General features: G+C 40.3%; 1 long non-coding RNA gene across 1 annotated transcript in view; it reads right to left on the bottom strand.

Annotated features, from left to right (window-relative positions):
* Window positions 1–225: 225 nt before the first annotated feature.
* LOC117795599 overlaps window positions 226–15,185 on the bottom strand; it is a 26,282-nt gene continuing 11,322 nt past the window's right edge. The window contains exons 2-3 of the long non-coding RNA XR_004619676.1: window positions 6,657–6,895; window positions 226–301 (exon numbers count right to left, since the gene is read on the bottom strand). This is a non-coding gene — a long non-coding RNA (uncharacterized LOC117795599). The remainder of the gene's footprint in view (window positions 302–6,656; window positions 6,896–15,185) is intronic.

The raw sequence follows: 15,185 nt of genomic DNA, 5'->3' as shown, positions 1-15,185 counted from the left end.
TTCTGCAGGATTTCTCAAAATGAGAATAGGAATGCAATTTCTATTATTTTCAAGAGAATTTTTTAGAGACTGAGTTCTCTCTGCTAAGGCCTTCATCTGAGTGAGTGAGCTATAGGGGCTGCAGCCTCTGTCTTCTCCCCTGGATGCAGGGAGTCCTTGAGAGTCTGGCTCGTCCCCTTGCATTCCATCAAGGTGAAAACCAGGGCAGAGAGCAAACGGGCCAGCCTCATGACACCACTCCCCTCTGGAGTTCCCAGTTCTCTGGTGTCACCATCATATTTGTGGAATTTCTAAGTTATCTCTGTTGAGAGAAAAATGCAGGAAGAAATGAGAATCAAATATTTGGTTGTGGGAGCTAGTCACAAATATTCCTGATTTTCTTATGAGTACATAAAAGGATAGAATTTGAGTGCCCTCTTTGGCATTAGACAAGGCTTTAGTCAATGAAATGTGAGCAGTGCATCACATATTACTTCTGTTCCTTTGCCTTAAGGGCAGCTGTCTGATTCACTGGGCCCTTTTACCTGCTTCTGTGATGTGGAAGCACCTGGAAGGATGCAGCCTTTGTCACCCTAGGAGACGAAAACTGGGTCATCCTAGGTCCTTTAGCAGAAACCCTTACCTCACAGCCACACATGGTGGACACACAATATGAGGGGAAGTAAGTCTTTGTTATTTGAACCCCTTAAGAGATTGTCCTCACAGAACAGCCTAACTTGTCCTCACTGAAAGAGCAAAATACCAAGTGTAAGTATAGTAGGTCCTTCTTGCAATGTCCAGTTCTTCCTCACCAAGGAGTGAGTGAGCAATATCATCTAAGCCGGTTGTGGAATTGCTTCCACCAACTTGTACTAGCCACCTTCCCTTTCCGGTCTCACCCTCTTGTTCACTTACCAAGGTTTCCAGAGATCATCTTCCAAATACACTTATTGCACCCAAACCTTTATCTCAGAGTCTGTTTCTGGGCGGATCTCAAGCTATGACATGCATCCTAATACTTATGATAGCTGCTTATCTAAATTGAATACATCCCCCATCTAGTTCTGAAGTCAGGATGGGCTGGAATGAGTTACTCTTGCTCATAATAGTATCCTAACGTCCAAAGTACTGCCTGGCTCATGATTCCCACTAATAAATTTTTTCTTTTCTTTTTTTTTTTTTTAAAGATTTATTTATTTATTTATTCGACAGAGATAGAGACAGCCAGTGAGAGAGGGAACACAAGCAGGGGGAGTGGGAGAGGAAAAGCAGGCTCATAGCAGAAGAGCCCGATGTGGGGCTCGATCCCATAACGCCGGGATCACGCCCTGAGCCGAAGGCAGATGCTTAACCGCTGTGCCACCCAGGCGCCCCATAAATTTTTTCTTAATGAAGACACAGTATAGTCTATGCAAGAGCTTAACCATCTGTTAGGGATGACAGACATGGGAAATTTAATGACAACTCAAGAAATAGGAGGAATAATTGAGGCTTATCCAAAAGTAACAGAAAGGGAGTGATTCCTTGTGTAAGGTGCAGATGGAGTCAAAACAAGTGACCTCTGTTTTTTAAATGATTGGATGGATCAGGTGGGAAGGCAGGCAAGATGTTCAAGCAAAAAACAAAAGCAAAGACTAAGTATGGTGAACACAAAAAAGTACCATTCAATCTCCCTTCAGCAAAAGACCTACTGCCCATAAAGAAGTGTGGTCATCAGGCAATACACAAATGTCAGCTTTTTCTTGGTCTGCCTCGGGAGTAGAGAGCCATCCTGCCAATGCCAGGTTACTCCTGGGGCAGAGGGATTTGCATCTATGATTGAGTGAGACAGAGGGAACCACATTTCTGCATTCCATTCAAGTTCTTCATTGGCCCAGTCCTGCTTCCTTCCTCTTCCCTTCACAGGTATTGATCCCTGATTAGGATTGCCAGGTTAACAAATAAAAATACAGTGTCCAGTTAAATTTGAATTTCAGATAAACAGTGTATTTTTGTGTATAAGCATATTTCAAATATTGTGTGGGACACATTTATACTAAATTAATTATTCTTTATTTATCAGAAACTCAGTTTAACTGGGTACCCTATATTTTATCTGACAATCTTATCCTTTTCACCCCAAACTCCATCTCAGCATCAGCTCTGGAACCCAACCTGCAACACTAAGCAGAAAAGGACATGGTGTGATATGGGAGTTGTAGGCGCTTCCTGCTGCTGGAGCATGAAAGAAACTCCCTTTTCTGTGTTGGAGGTAGTTGTCAGAAGCTAGGGATGAACAGGATGGGGCTTAAAGACTTTCAACCTAAAAAAATATGACTTCTATCCTCAAGGACGATGATGGAGCCAATGGGAGGCTCCAAGCAGGAAACAAGATAGTTGAGTTTGCATTTCAGAGAGACACCCCCCCTCCACCTTGTGAATGTGTATGAGGATGGCCTGAAGGCTGCAATGACAGAGCAGACAGACCAATAAGGAGGTCTGATTTTTCCAAAGAAAACATCCAGATGGCCAACAGAAACATGAAAAGATGCTCAATATTACTCATTATCAGGGAAATGCAAATCAAAACCACAATGACATATCATCTCACACCTGTTAGAATGGCTAAAATAAAAAAAAATACAAGAAACAGCAAGTATTGGGGCACGTAGGTGGCTCAGTCAGTTAAGTGTCTGTCTTTGGCTTAGATCATGATCTCAGGGTCCTGGGATTGAGTCCCATATCGGGCTCCCTGCTCAGTGGGGAGTCTGCTTCTCCTTCTCCGTCTGCCTCCTACCCACTGCTCATGCTATATCTCTCTCTCTCTCAAATAAATAAAATCTTTTAAGAAAGAAAGAAAGAAAGGAAAGAAAGAAGAAAGAAAGAAAGAAAGAAAGAAAGAAAGAAAGAAAGAAAGAAAAGAAAGAAAGAAAGAAGAAAGAAGAAAGAAAGAAAAAGAAAACAAGTATTGGCAAGGATGTAGAGAAAGTTGGGGAACACTCGTGCACCACTGGTGGGAATGCAAACTGGTGCAGCGACTATGGAAAACAGTATGGAGGTTCCTCAAAAAATTGAAAATTATTTTCAATTTTTTNATCACTATATTATACACCTGAAGTTAATATAACACTGTATATTAACTATACTAAAATAAAATAAAACTAAAATTTAAGAACTTAATAAAATAAATACAAAAAAATTGAAAGAACAGGAAGAGGGTCTTGTGAGTGTCCAAGTTAATAATGCCAAGAGGCTGATCTAAGGAGGGAGATGATAATGAAAAAGAGACAAGGGACTTCTGAGATGTTTAGGAGCTGGGACAGAAGATTTGGTGGTCAATGGGCATGAAGAACAGAAAAAGAAGAAGACTGGACACTTTCCAGGTTTCTGGATTCGGATACTATGTAATTGGGATTTTGGGGTTTAGTGAAGGAACACCAATGTCTTCACCTTGAACTTGGTTTTACTCAGAGACCAGGACTAAGCTTACAAACCAGGATTCATGGGAGCCACAATCCCAGGGCAGCAAGAGACAGAAAAAGTGAAGGGAGCAGAGAAGGAGAAAGGTGGAGGCCAAGTGGTGCACTGCAGAGTGGATCAGGAATGTCTGGTAGCTGAGTCACAAAGAGAAAATTCTTGTCTGAGCAGATGGAGCCACTTAGTCTCAGAATGGTCTTTGAGGGCAGGAAGAGAGAGGGATTTATGGCATGGAGCCTCTCTACTTCTTTTGTTTCACTGGTCAACTTCTGCTCTGTGGAGAGTTTAACTGCCCTCCCTCTTCTAGAGGGGTTATGTTGCCTGATTCCTCCAGGAAGCCTTTGGGAAGCCAAGTTCTGGATTTTGTGGTACAGCTTGAGTCCCTGAGCCCATCAGAGTCCAGAGATGGTGGTTGCAGCAGAACCTCAAGGTGTCTAAGTCTTCTGAACTTGGGCAACAGGGCAGTTGCAAATCTTCAGAAGTGGTGCCTAGCCCCAGGAAGGCTGAAAACCATCAGTTTTAGGAGAGAAGATGAAGGCAGATGTGCCTGGGTTAGAGGTGGTTTCCATTGAGCAAGTGGTCAAGGACTGGGGTGGAAGGAATAGGTGAGACCCTCCAGCCCCAAAATTCACCAGTTGCAACCAATTTGATGACCAGGACAATTAACTCTGCTCCGAGCCACCTGAGGGGACTGCCAGGGGCTGTCCTATAGGCTCAGAGTGTGGATTTCCAGGCTGTGTGAAAGATGTGATCCTGTGGGTCACTGACATATAAGGGGTTAAGGGCACAGGTGTGGGGGTGGCGACCTGTCAAGTAGTAAAAAGGAGACAGCAATGCAGCAAGAAGCACAGCTTCCCACGGAGCCAGAAAGCACTGACATTTAAGGTGGGCAAGATTGAGTGAATACAATGAAGGATGCTCAGCAAGACACTCCATACTCCCCAAAAAAGATATCCCAGGCTGTGGAACTCAGGCCTGCAGTAGCAGATGGTCCACAGGGGTAAGGCTTCAGAAAGGTCAGATGAGATGGAGAAATTCCCACAGGGCCTGGCACTTAGCGGATGCTCAGTGACCTTTATCAGCATAATCAATTCAAAGAACGTATTTGGTATATTCAAACTATAATTTCCCATCAATAATTAAAAATAGGAAATACGGGTTTCAACTGATGCCACAGCTACTGAAGTTCAAAGAATCACATCCCCTGCCCCTCATTTCAGACATTTTGCCAGCTTAATAAAGAAGCATCAATGACCTTAAGACAGAAAAACCTCTCAGTCTTGCGTAAAGCAAAGAAAGCTGCTATATCCTTCGGATTTAGTGTCTCTGACAGTGTTAGGAGATTTAAAAAGCTCTCTCATTTTTCAGAAATGGAACCAAGAAAAACAAAGACAGACAAGTTCCTGGGCTCCTTGAAAAGCCCTATGAAACATTATCTAAAACCCATCCCCTCTGCAGAGCTGTCTCCACAAACAAGTTCATCTGTTTCTAGAACTTTATTTTTATCATCCTGATAGGCATAAAAAATGAAGGCTTGCTAGAATTGCTAAAATTCTTTACCCTGTCACAAATTTGTGGGAGCATTTCCAAACATAGAGCAGGTTTTCCACTTGCTTCAAGAGTGGAGCATTCTGGAGGAAAGAAACACGTGTGGTCAGAGAGAAATTCAGGGAGACAGACATGGCCCTGACCTCAGGAAGGGGGCGCACGCCACAGCAACATGGGCTGCTTAACAGTTCCTAGTGGGGTTTTGGATCTTAGCATGTGATTGCCATTTCTCAATATCATGTCTTATATGTGGATCTTGCTTGGGGACCTAGGCTGACATTTAATTCCTTATATTTTACTCTCTGTAAATGGAAGTTTCTTTTTTTTTTATAATAATATATTTTTTTTTGTATTATGTTAGTCACCATACAGTACATCCCTGGTTTTTGATGTAAAGTTCGATGATTCATTAGTTGCATATAACACCCAGTGCGCCACGTAATACGTGCTCTCCTTACTACCCATCACCAGCCTATCCCATTCCCCCACCCCTCTCCCCTCTGAAGCCCTCAGTTTGTTTCTGATTTAAAATTTTTACAAGAGGGGTGCCTGGGGGACTCAGTCGTTTAAGCATCCAGCTCTTGATTTCAGTTCAGGTCATGGCCTCAGGGTGGTGAGATCAGGCTCTGAGCTCAGTGGGGAGTCCACTTGGGACTTTCTCTCTCCTTCTGCCCCTCCTCCCACTCATGCTCTCTAAATAAATAAATACGTACATGCATACATAAAATCTTTTTTAAAAATAAAATAAAATCTTTACAGGAACAATGACTCACAGATTCCAATGTATAGTCAAGTTAAATCTTTCACCTCAGCCGATTTCTAGGTTTTTATGGTAAAGGTCCAGATGGACCCATACTCTGTTCACACCAGGATTTAGGAATTTATAAGCATCTTTGGTGCACTTGGGCCACTACTGGAGGCTGTTAACATGAGATACCAGGAAGCACCCTGGGAAAACAAATTTACTTCAGGATTATTCTAATTGTCCATCCCTCTGCTCTTCTCCAGTCTGTCCTCAACGACTTCTTTCCAAGTCCCAGGGTAAGGGAGGCTGTATCAAAATCGAGGAATGACATGGAGAGGTCGAAGCCTCAGCAACACAATTCTCGATGACAAGAACAAAGAACCTGTGATATGAGCAAAGTCTTCAGACACTGCGCCCTGGCCTTGCTTTGAAACAAGCCAGCACCGACAGCACTGAATAGCATCATTACACTTAACAGTCATAGTTGCACTCAGAGTGCCAATGGCACAGGCAACGCTACCACCACTTGCAGGAGCTTTTGCAGACTTTACATGGTAGATATTCTGAGGAGGACCTAGCAGGGGGAAAAATGGCACACTCAAAGTAGCTGTTGAAGAGTTTAATATATGCACTGCTGGCAAATATGAGAACAGAAGGTAGAAAAAACACAAGTTTCTAAATCCATACAACACATTGGGTCTAAAAACAGTGGGTATCAATCACTCTCTTAGACCTGAAGAAACAAAAGGACAGACCCTACTGACTGTCTATATTGCTGTTTGTGTTAGTTGTCTAGAGCAGGGTAATAAACTATTGTAAAACTTAGCATCTTAAAATAACAATTATTTTATCCTTAATTGTTAATTGTTCTTAGTACAATTATTTTGTCACATAATTTCTGAGGACCAGAAGTTTGAGAGCGGCTTACCTGGGTCATTCTAGCTCAAAGTCTCTCAAGAGGATCCAGTAAGATGTTGATTGGGGCTACAGTATATGAAGGTTTGACTGGGGCTGGCGATTCTGCTTCCAAGATAGCACATTTACATGGCTATTGGCTGGAGACTTAGTTCTTCACTGTCTGTTGGACAGAAACCTCATTTCTGTGCCATGTAAGCCTTCCTGTAAGGCTACATGAGTGTCTTCACAACATGGCAGCTAGCTTTCCCCCTGCATGAGTGAGTCAAGAGACAGAGGAAGATGGAAACACAAAGTTTTTTTATGACCTACCCATGAAAGTAACAGCTCCACTTATGTATGCCTTATATTATTTGTTCAAGTGAGTCACTAAGTTCAGGCCACACTCAAGAGGAATGAAAATAAGGTCTACCCTCTTTTTTTTTTAATGTTTTTTTATTGTATTATGTTAGTCACCACACAGTACATCCCTGGTTTTTTATGTAAAGTTCGATGATTCGTTAGTTGCATATAACACCCAGTGCACCATGCAATACATGCCCTCCTTACTCCCCATCACCAGCCTATCCCATTTCCCCACCCCTCTCCCCTCTGAAGCCCTCAGTTTGTCTGAGAAACAAACTGAAGGTCTACCCTCTTGAAGAGAAAAATATTGAAGGATTCGTGGACATACTTTAAAATGATCACACTCCAAAATTTTGAAAACTGTTTAGGTAGATTTGAAATTGTTCACCCATATAGATTTTTAAACAGTAAGATAAAGTTCACAATCAAAACAGGCCCTGGATATTTCATTCTATTTGGAATTATTGAAAGCTTCTAGTTGAGTGTTGGCTGCCTTTATACTGTAACAATTGAATCTCAGGTAGGTTTTCGTAAGAATCTTTGCATTGTAGAGCTTTCAGAAAAGTTCTAGTTGATGTAGATGGCAATCTGCCTCTGGAGGAGAAATGGAAGCTCAGCCATGAAACTTGTTTGAGCTTCACAGAGAAACACGCTGGTTTTCTTGTCATGCAAATGTTAATCTCATAATCTGATTTGGAAAGCCTGCCCCAAGTATCCAGAAGAGTTGAGAAGCAGTGATGAGAGTAGGTTCCTGGATGATAAACCAGCCTTTAAATCTAGGGGGAAAAAAAAGATCATTTCCCTAAATTCCTCAGTGGATTATGTTGGCATTTTGCATTGGGTTTGGTAAACTGGTAGTTGAATTACCATTTTCTTTTTTCAGTTGCTCACCACTCCCATAATTGTGCACTTTTCCCTCCCTCCAGTCTAGTTTTCTCTGTGACAAACCTGTTCAAGATCCCATTCCTATACTTAGTTGCTGTCAGCTACTTTCGATTTTGTCCCTAACTTGCAATGAACTTGTTGTCTGATGGGTCTTCTCTTCCTGGAGGCATCTACTTTGGGAAAAAAGAATCTCCCAGCAGGAGCATCTGCCTTGTGGGAAAAGTCTGACAGTTATCCAGGAGAAAAGTCACGAATAATGGGTACATTACTCTGCCAAAGTGGTATTGGAATTAAGAGTCACGAAAAGTTGTTTTGGAGGAAGAATCTAAAGGATTCTGTAAATGATAGATTCCACAGTGGGGTAAGTAAGAAATGGCCTAAAATCAACATTTAGAATGTAATCTAATGGTGCTAACCCTCATAGAAGATTGGAGATTGACAAAGCAGCAATCCATATCTCAAATACAAACTAGCAATATTTCTGCTGCCTTTGTCCACTCCTGATGTCTGTCCTTCATCTGTGCAGCCTGCCTGAATGCTCGTAGGGTTAGGGGGTCTGGGTAGGTTGATAATAAACCAAGGTGAATCAAGAGGAAAGCAAACAAACCAAATCCTTATCTGAAATGACACTTCTTAGTATTTCATTCTTCACATTCTAGAAGTATCTGACATTAACTAATTGGATTATACCAAGATATATCCATCCGGCATTGTCAAAACAGAAAAGGAAAAATTTAAAGCTTAATCAAGCTGCTCCAAGTTGTATTCCTGGGAAAGAGGAAGTGAACAACTGCATACTGGTTGTTGACAAAACTTTATCTTCTTTTCCTCGATACCAGCCACCTGTGACTCTCCCTCTCTCTCCCTCTCTCTACACACACACAAACACACACACACACACACGAAGGCATCAGGGTCCTTCCATTCTCTCCCTCCTTCAGCCTCCTCTCAGGAAGAAATCCAATGAATTACTTTATACCTTTCCCTAGAACATTTTCATTATAAAAAAGGAACTAAAATGTAAATCAAAAGAAGAAATTTCTCAATTGGAAATCAAGTCAGTAAGCAATTGGTTAAGATTGTGGGGAAGGTCACCAGGGACTTTGACCCTGAGCACTTTGCCCAAACACATTGGTCAAATCTATTAATGAGTAGGTAAAGTGATATGTGGGGATGTCCATCCTGGCCCATTAAATGGAGGTTGAACAATTAAATTCATGGAAACAGGGCACTTCCAACTGGAAGTCAGAGAATCTGAATGTGAGCCCTACACCTGTCCTTTTCTATTCTACTGACCAGGTTCAAATAATGTTCTCGTCTTTATTTTCCTCCCTGGAATAGCATATGTATTCAGCTTGAAAATCAAAGGACATGTTCAGCTCAAAAAGAACGATTTTTCAACATTTGTTGCAACATGGACGGCACTGGAGGAGATAGTGCTAAGTGAAGTAAGTCAAGCAGAGAAAGACAATTATCATATGGTTTCACTCATTTATGGAACATAAGAAGTAGGAAGATCAGTAGGAGAAGAAAGGGATAAAGAAAGGCACGTATTGCATGGTGCCCTGGGTGTTATACGCAACTAATGAATCATGGAACTTTACATCAAAAACCAGGGATATACTGTATGGTGACTAACATAATATAATAAAAAATATTATTATAAAAAAAAGAAAAGAAAGGGGGGGTAATCAGAAGGGGGAATGAAGCATGAGAGATTATGGACTCTGGGAAACAAACTGAGGGCTTCGGGGGGGGTGGGGGAATGGGATAGGCTGGTGATGGGGAGTAAGGAGGGCACGTATTGCACAGTGCACTGGATGTCATACGCAAGTAATGAATCATGGAACTTTACATAAAAAACCAGGGATGTACTGTATGGTGACTAATATAATATAATAAAATAATATTATTATTAAAAAAAAGGACAGAGCCCTTGACAAGAAAGAAAGAAAGAAAGAAAGAAAGAAAGAAAGAAAGAAAGAAAGAAAGAAAAAGAGAAAGAAAATCAAAGGACATGAGGCTGAGGTCACTATTCCCATTATTATTACTCCTTAAATCCTCAAAGTTCCAGACATTTAAAAAATAAATAAATAAAACATGGAAATTATCCTTAACATCATCCCCCAAAAGCCACCAAAGTTTTTCCAAATACACCCTACCTGAAAAAAAGAAAACCATTGAATAAGTATTGGATGCCATTTAGGGTGGTTGCTTGTGCTTGTGGATATTCAGAAAGCCTGATGCATTGTGGATATTAGTGGTGTAGGGAGAGTTTCAAAGAGCATTTTCTTTCTTTTTTTTTTTTTTTAACTCCCACTGTTATTCAGGGAGATAAAATAATGACAAGTCCATTAGCTAATCATCACCAGATACGAGGCACTGAACAATTTATAAAAGGGAAAAAACAATAATAAACAAATCCAAGACATGCAGAAAAATGAAACTGGACTGCTTTCTTACACTATACATAAAAATAAATTCAAAATGGATGAAAGACCTAAATGAGACAGAAACCACCAAAATCCTAGAGAAGAACACAGGCAGTAACCTCTTTGACCTCAGCCACAGCAACTTCCTACTAGACATGTTGCCAGAGGCAAGGGAAGCAAAACCAAAAATGAACTATTGGGACTTCATCAAGATAAAAAGCTTCTGCATTGTGAGGGAAACAATCAACAAAAATAAAAAGCAGCCTACAAAAGAGGAGAAAATATTTGCAAATGACATATCTGATCAAGGGTTAATATTCAAAATCTATAAGGAACTTATCAAAATCAACACCCAAAAAACAAATAATCTAGTTGAGAAATGGGCAGAAGACATGAATAGACATTTTTCCAAAGAAGACATGCAGAGGGCCACCAGACACATTAAAAGATGCTCAACATCATTCATCATTAGGGAAATACAAATCAAAACCATGATGAAAAACCACCTTGCACTTGTCAGAATGGCTAAAATTAACAACACAAGAAACAACAGGTGTTGGCAAGGCTGTGGAGAAAGGAGAACCCTCTTGCACTATTGGTGGGAATGCAAACTGGTGCAGCCACTCTGGAGAAAAGTATGGAGTTTCCTCAAAAAGTTAAAAATAGATTGCATTACTAGGTATTTACCTAAAGGGTACAAAAATACAGATTCAAAGGGGTACATGCACTCTGATGTTTATAACAGCATTATCAATAATAGCCAAACTGTGGAAAGACCCCAAGTGTCCATTGACTGATGAATGGACAAAGGAATATTCCATTCCATTCCATATATATATTCCATTCCATTCCATATATATATATATCCATATATATATGTATGTCCATATATATATCTCAGGATATCAGGTGATGGAATATTAGTCATCAAAAAGAATGAAATCCTGCATTTTGTAATGACATGGATGGAGCTAGAATGTATTACGCTAAGGGAAATAAATAATTCAGAGAAAGACAAATACCATATGATCTCACTTATATATGGAATTTAGGAAACAAAACAGATGAGCATGTGCTAGGAGAAAACAGAGAGAGGGAAACAAACAATAAGAGACTCTTAATAGAGAACAAACTGGGGGTTGATGGAAGAAGGTGGGTGGGAGGTTGGCTGGATGGGTGATGGGTATTAAGGAGGGCACTTGTGATGAGCACTGGGTGTTGTATGTAAGTGATGAGTCACTGAATCCTACTCCTGAAACCAATATTTCACTGTATGTTCCCTAACTAGAATTTAAATAAAAATTTGAAGAAAAAAAAGAAAATCATGAGAAAAACAAAACAAAACAAATCCAAGGTAACTGAGCCTGATTACAGTTGTCTCCAGAAGATTCCCTTTTATAAAGTTCCCATTGCAGATGGCGGTGATGCTATGAAAACCTATCCATTTCAGTGAGCACTCCACCACTGGCATGGCTGCAGGTTGTCTGGCACCTATGAGATTTAAGTGGGGTTTTTAGCATTCATGTTCTTGAAACTTTCCTAAATTTTTCATTTCTATTCCATGTGAAGTTCAATGTAATGTACAGAATGAGTAACCTATGGCATCCAGTCAGGGGATGAATTCCTGCCTCAAATAAGAGAAAAGCAAAGAGCAAGCCATACTTATCACATGCTTGTGTCTGTCCAGAATCTCAAATGCCTTTCTAGGGAATAGAAGGTGATAAGCCCGAAGCTGAGAAGTGTTTGGAATGCTAAGTAATGACAGCTCTGCTTCCCATATGCACACAATCTGAGAATTATGAGGATCTTTTCAATCTGCTTACTTGGCAATGCTGAAAAATCAGTTACTGGATAAAATAACAAATTGGCATTTGTTTTGTTTAGATGTATGCCAAAAAAACTAACTTTTTTCTATGAATAAACAGGCTTATATCCAAGATAAAATTGATTTCTAAAGTGTAGAAATCACCTGAACTCTTGGCCATCTGCCAGTGATAACATCCTGCTACGTGTACAATGGACCTACACCTTCCTTGAGCACCAAAACCCACATCTCTCTCCTTGAATCTGGACTTGTCACTACATTTTAAAGATTATGGCATTCACATTCTTCCTTTTTGAGAAATAGTGTAGGTGCAAAGAATGAAGGGTTCTAGACTCTCTCCTTGTTCTGTGACTTCACTGTATCATTCATGTATTCATTCAGAAATAGCTACTGAGGTTTCGTTGTGTGCCAGATAGTATTCTCGGCCAAAGATACAGCAGTGAACAGGACAGACAATGAAAGTGTAAAAATGTGCATACGTGCCTGTGTGCATGCATGTATGTGTGTATGAGAGAAAGAGAATGAATGAATGAATGAATGAGTGAATGAATGAATAAAAAAGAGTATCCAGAAACTTTAAATAGAGCCAAGTGACTATGTTTGGGTAATGACTTTAAATGGATGGCCTCTCTGATGACTACATTTATGCTAAGATCTGAATCATGTGAAGGAGCCTGCTCCTCAAAAGTTGGGGGCAAGGACAGCCCTTAGCAAAGAAATAACTAGCATCAAGCTTAAAAGTATGTATGGCCTCATGTTGGAAGCCGTTGAGGCTGAATGGTGGTGATAGGGCAACAGGAGGCAAGGTCGGAAGGGTGGGCAAGGGCTAGATCAAGTAGAGTGAGTGAGCCTTGATAAGGTACTTGGATGCTTGCACCATATTCTAAGAAATATAGGATGTTCTTGAAAAGTCTAAAGTAGGAAAAAGTAACATTTTCTGTGCTTTTAAAAAACAATCTTGGCTCTATGTAGAGAATGAAATGTTCCAGTCAAGGGACCAAAAACAGAAGACCATTTAGGAGGCTATAGCCTTGCCCAGGGCAGGACATTCTAAAAGCTTGAACAAGAGTACTGAGAATTCACAGAAGTGACAGATGCAGGTTATCTATATCTGTAGACTAAGGAAGACTTACTGGTATGACAGAAGGAGAGAATTCAAAAAGTTTGCTAGAATTTTGTCTTGAGTCAAGTGAATAAAGTTGAGATATTGTTGGCAGGGATGGAAAAGGCTAGGTAGGTTTAGGGAATACTTCTGGAGTTCTGTTTGGGGCACTGTAGACATTTTCTCTGTAGACATACATGCTGAGTTGAATATACAATCTAGGTCAGGAGGCAGATACAGATTTTGGAGACTGTGCATGTAGATGATTTGAAGCATAGGTCAGAATGTTGTCAGAGCAGTTTTAGGGTCACAACAAAATTGATAGGGGAGTATAGAGAGCTCCCATATATCATCTGCAACCACACATGCACAACCTTCCCTTCTATCAACAATTGAAAAACCTACATTAGCTTGATAGCTCATTTCTTTTTAGAGCTAAATATTACTCCATTGTCTGGATATACCACCATTTATCCTTTCACCTACCAAAAAACAGCTTGGTTTCTTTCAAGTTTTGGGAATTATAAATAAAGCTGCTATAAACATACATCTGTGAGTTTGCTTGTTGACATAAGCTTTCAATTCATTTAGGTACATACCAAGAAGTGCAATTGGTATATCATAGGGTAACAATAGATATGGTTTTATAAGAAACTATCAAATGATTTTTCAAGTTGGCTTGAAATTCTGAATTCCCATCAACAATGGATAAGTTTCTGTTTCTCCATAACCCCACCAGCATTTGGTATTGCCAGTGTTTGGGTGTTGGCCATTCCAGTAGGTGTGTAGTGGCACCTGTTTATTGTTTTTATGCACATTTCCCTAATACCATGTGATGTTGAGCTTTTCTCATATGCTTGTCATCTGCATATCTTCTTTGATGAGGTGCTGTTCAGATCTTTTGCCCATTTTTTAGATTGTCCAGGTTGTTCAATTTCCTTATTGTGGATTTTTAAGAGTTCTTTGTGAATTTTTTATAACAGTCTTTTATCAGATGTGTGTTTTGCAAATCATTTTCTCCCAGTTTGGGTCTTGTCTTTCATTTTATTAATAATGTCTTTCAAAGAGAAGAAGTCTTTGATTTTAATGAAGTCCAACTTATCAATGATTTCTTTGATGGTGTCTTTAGTGTTGTATCCAAAAAGTCTTCACCATTCCCAAGGTCACCTAGATTTCTCCTGTTATTTCTAGGAGTTTTATAGTTTTGTGTTTTACATTTATGTCTATTTTGTGTTTTACATTTATGTCTAATGTGTCCATAAACAATCATAAAAAATCAATTTTGAATTGATTTTTGTAAAGTATGTAAGGTCTATGTCTAGATTATATATATTTTTTTTTGTATGCGGATGTTCAATTGTTTCGGAATCATTTCTGGAAAAGACTATCTTTGCTACGTTGTGCTGCTTTTGCTCCTTTGTCAAAGATTGGTTGACTCTATTTACGCAGGTCTATTTCTGGGCTCTCTTCTGTTTATGGATCTATTTGTCTATTCTTTCACCAAAACCACAGTAAAACTACAGTGATAGTTTTATAGTAAGTCTTGAAGTCAGGTAGTGTCAGTACTCCAACTTTATTCATCTTCAATATTGAGTTAAAAATTCTGAGTCTTGGACTGGGAGGTTAAGATGGCGGAGGAGTAGGGGACACCTTTTTCAGCCGGTCCCCTGAGTTGAGCTGGATAGGTACCAGACCAGCAGGAATATCCATGGTATCAGCCTGAGACGCAGGAAGATACATCTGGATCTCTACAAATGAACATCTCCAGCGCTGAGTATCGAGGTACGAAGCGGGGAGCCGTGAAACCGCGCACAGATATCGGAAGCTAAACAGAAGGGGGAGGGAGCCGCCGTGTCAGGGCGCCGGGAAGCGGTAGCCACCTGCAAGGGGGAGTGGACAGACCGCGGACCCGCACGCTTGAGACAGCAGGCTGAGAAGGGAGCTCCGGGAGCG

The sequence above is a fragment of the Ailuropoda melanoleuca genome, chromosome 13 (assembly GCF_002007445.2).
Source record: "Ailuropoda melanoleuca isolate Jingjing chromosome 13, ASM200744v2, whole genome shotgun sequence".
NCBI lineage: Eukaryota > Metazoa > Chordata > Mammalia > Carnivora > Ursidae > Ailuropoda > Ailuropoda melanoleuca.
Note: the sequence above shows the minus strand (reverse complement) of the source record. Positions and strands in the feature narration are given on the sequence as shown.